General features: G+C 43.7%; 1 pseudogene; it reads right to left on the bottom strand.

Moving 5' to 3' along the window:
• Positions 1610–2537, bottom strand: LOC100516756 (annotated as a pseudogene).

Raw genomic sequence — 3993 nt, 5'->3', positions numbered from 1 at the left:
GTAATACTAAAGATAATTGACAAAAATGACTATATTAAATTAATACCAAAAATAGAGAAGCAAACAACAAACTGGGAGAATGTATTTTAATAAATAAAACTGACAGTAGATCAGTAACCTAACTATATAAAACTCCTACATTAACTAGAAAAAGTCAATAGAAGAGCAAACAAAAGGCAGTCAAGGAAACCTGAATACAATAAAAATATGGAAAGAAATGTTAGAGAAATGCAAATCAAGACTACAACGAAATACCATTTTAACCTGCGTAAGTGGCAAAAATTAAGAAGTGTGACAGTAACAACTGTTGGAAGGAAGTGGATCAATGGGAACATTTAAGTGCTGCTGATAAACATGCAATTTGATACAACAACGTGGGAAAACAACCTGGCATTATTTGCAAGTCTTTGACTAGTTCATGAGCCAGCCTTTCCACTTCAAGGCATATGACCCATAAGTCCTTAATATAACAATATGAGACAAGGATAAGCAAATTCAAAAGATCACTGTTTGAACAACCCACATAAGCTTATGTTCCCAATGGAATATTACACAGCAGTGTAAATGTGTGAACCACAGACAACCAGAGTAATATGTCGCTTGAAGAAACATAATGTTGAATGAAAAAAGCAAATCCTAGATTATTATCTACAGTCAGTTATTTTTATAAAGCTCAATAGCAAAATTAAATAATATACGGAGTCTGTAAAAATGTGATGAAACTGTTTTTATAAGCAATGGAATGATAAACACCAAATTCAAGAAGGTGGCTTCCTCTGGGGAGAAGTGATGTGCTGGAGAGGACCTGTAGGTAGCTTTAAGTTATTGGTACTTTCTGGTTCTCGAATTGAGTGGCATGTACATGTGTGGTCATATGTAATAATATAATGCTTTATAATTTACAGGAAAATTATGTCATTTACAAACATTACATGATGTTCGGTTTGTCCTAATTACTATACTATATTGAGATGTAAAGCAAAAAATCAGAATATTCCTGATAATTTCAAATTTGAAAATAAAATAAGTAAACTACAGTTAAATGGTTCACTCAAAGGTTTCTCACAATTTAGGGGGTCTGGTTCTTATTTAAAACATGGGAGGTTCGGGGTCAGATGTTAATTTTAGTGAGTTTGTGAGGAAGCAGTCACAAAGCCGAAAGAGGCCAGGTGGCCTATCCAAGGTCATCCGTGTGGTAAGTTAGGGTTTCTAATTTGACACTTAAGACTCTGAATCCTGTGCGGTTTCCTGCCATCCAGACTCACACCAAAATGAGGTACAGGGGAAAAGAGGTCAAAATACAGAAAACAGAACTACGCTTCTGGGGAAATGCTGTCATGCTAAGAAGAAACTGTCCATTGAGAAGGAAGAAAGGAGGTGTGGCTTTCCAGAATGTTTCCATGACAACACATGATATGGCCAAGGGAGTGTTCCAAATTATCCATCAGACAACAACAACAACAACAACAAAAATTTATTTTTTTCTAAAAACTTGAGTTGCTTCGTTTCAATACTCATTCACTTCTATGCTGACCCTCAAAACATATCCACAAGCTACAAAGAGGGCAGATGCAGCTGCTCTTTCCACTTTATAAATGGAGAAAACCGTCTACGAGAAGTTACTCACCCATTGTCGCTTCCTTTTACAAGCCAGCCAGCACCTCCCTAATCTCTTTACTGCTGCCTGCATCTCAGGGCGTAGATCAGGGGCTTGAGCAAGGGGGTCATGGCCGTGTGGCTGATGGACACAGCCTTGTCCATGGGGAAGGAGGTGAAGGACCTGGCATAGAGGTGGATGCTTGGAATGAAGACCATGGTCACCACGACGATGTGGGTGGTGCAGGTGGAAGCTGCCTTCCTCCTCGCCTGCCCCAAGTGGGCCCTCAGCATCACCAGGATGGCGGAGTAGGAGACAAGGAGGAGGAGGAACCAGATGAGGACCAGCACCCCACTGTTGCAGATGATAAGGAACTCCAGGAGGGAGGTGTCAGTGCAGGCAAGTCTCAGCACTTGGGGAACATTAGAAGTTGCCTAGGACTTTGGGACCACAGAAAGGCAAGGGTAGCTTCATACCTAGCTGGGAAATGGAATGAATGAAGCCTCCCACGCAGCTAGGCAACACCAGCCCCATGAAGACCTGAGTGTTTACAACAGTGACAAAATGCAGGGCCTGGGAGAGGACATAGACCAACACTGAGAGGGAGAAAACCATGGACCCTCCCAGAAAGTGGAAGAAGCAGACCTAGGCCTTCCAGCCCTGGTAGGAGAGGATCTTCCTCTCAAAGAGGAAGATCACCAGCATCTTTGGGGCAATGACTGAAGAGAAACAAAGCTCTACCTCCGCCAGATTTCAGAGCAAAAATTATATGGGTATGTGGAGCTGAGAATCAGAGGTCACTGTGACGATGCTGGAGGTTTCCCATGACAGTGGTGCAGACAGGCAGGAACACCAGAAACAAGGAAAGCTGGACCTCCCGAGTCTGTGGGAGCCCCCGGAAGTCAGACTCTGATGCCCATGTGAGGTTCTCTGGTTCCATGGTGTCTTCCCCACACACCTAAAGGAAACGGACCACAGACAGGGATGCAGGAAGTTACTACTTGTCTTTCTTGTGCTCAAAGCAGGTGTTCCAGTCCAGGTGATGGACATCCTCATGAGAGCATATCTTAAAGTCATCCAGAGACACATGCAACCTGCCTTTCAAAGATTCACTGTAATATAGTAGTTGGAAGATAATTTAGAATCCAACAGAAGCAGAGTCAAACTTCAGAGCTTCTCTTCCTTGAGATTTAAGTAATTGAGTCAATTACTTCATCTGAGTCTCAGATTCCACATCTCTAAGAATAATGTTTCCTTTATTATAGGGGGGAGTTCCTGTCGTGGCTCAGTGGTTAACAATCCGACTAGGAACCATGAGGTTGTGGGTTTGATCTCTGGCCTTGCTCAGTGGGTTAAGGATCCGGTGTTGCGGTGAGCTGTGGTGTAGGTTGCAGATGCGGCTCGGATTCTGAGTTGCTGTAGCTCTGGCGTAGGCCGGTGGCCACAGATTGGATTCGACCCCTAGCCTGGGAACCTCCATATGCTGCAACTGCGGCCCTAGAAAAGGAAAAAGACCAAAAAAAAAAAAAAGAAAGAAAGAAAATAAATTGTCTAAGGGATTAAATAATACATAAGCTTCCTCAAAGAACTGGAATAGTAAATGGTCATCACTGCACTCCCCTACTCTAAAGACATCCACCTTCTTCCATTCTCCACTACATTTTTGTACCAATCATTTTTCATGCAACAGTGAACACATCATCATGTTAATGAACTTTTCATGTGTCTATGCGTTTCCTCCATAACTTAACTCTAAGCTCCCTGAGGCATACATATGGACCCTTTCATTGATTTGTGCCCATCCTTGCTCAGGTCAATACAAAAAAAGCATGTGGAGTTGACTGTGGGTGGATGAACAGCTGCAGGAAGTGCCCCCTTCCTCGCTGATGTAGGGTCCCTTACTGGGTAAGGAAACAGGACAACAGGACATCTTAGTGTGTGTGCTGAGACAAGAGAAGCGGGAGAGAGATAGATTAAGAAATGGTTGATGGAAAAAAAAAAGGGGGGGGAGTTCCCGTCGTGGCGCAGTGGTTAACGAATCCGACTAGGAACCATGAGGTTGCGAGTTCGATCCCTGCCCTTGCTCAGTGGGTTAACGATCTGGCGTTGACGTGAGCTGTGGTGTAGGTTGCTGACACGGCTCGGATCCTGCGTTGCTGTGGCTCTGGCGTAGGCTGGCAGCTACAGCTCCGATTCGACCCCTAGCCGGGGAACCTCCCATATGCCGCAGGAGTGGCCCAAGAAATGGAAAAAAGACAAAAAAAAAAAAAAAGAAAAGAAAAGAAAAGAAAAAGAAATGGTTGATGGAAAATAAAGGGTGGGGGGGGGGGTTCTCATCTTGGTGCAGTGGAGACAAATCCGACTAGGAACCATGAGGTTGCAGGTTCCATCCCTGG

The sequence above is a fragment of the Sus scrofa genome, chromosome 12, assembly GCF_000003025.6.
Source record: "Sus scrofa isolate TJ Tabasco breed Duroc chromosome 12, Sscrofa11.1, whole genome shotgun sequence".
Classification (NCBI taxonomy): domain Eukaryota; kingdom Metazoa; phylum Chordata; class Mammalia; order Artiodactyla; family Suidae; genus Sus; species Sus scrofa.
The sequence above is the reverse complement of the archived record's forward strand: the minus strand, read 5'-3'. Positions and strand labels throughout refer to the sequence as shown.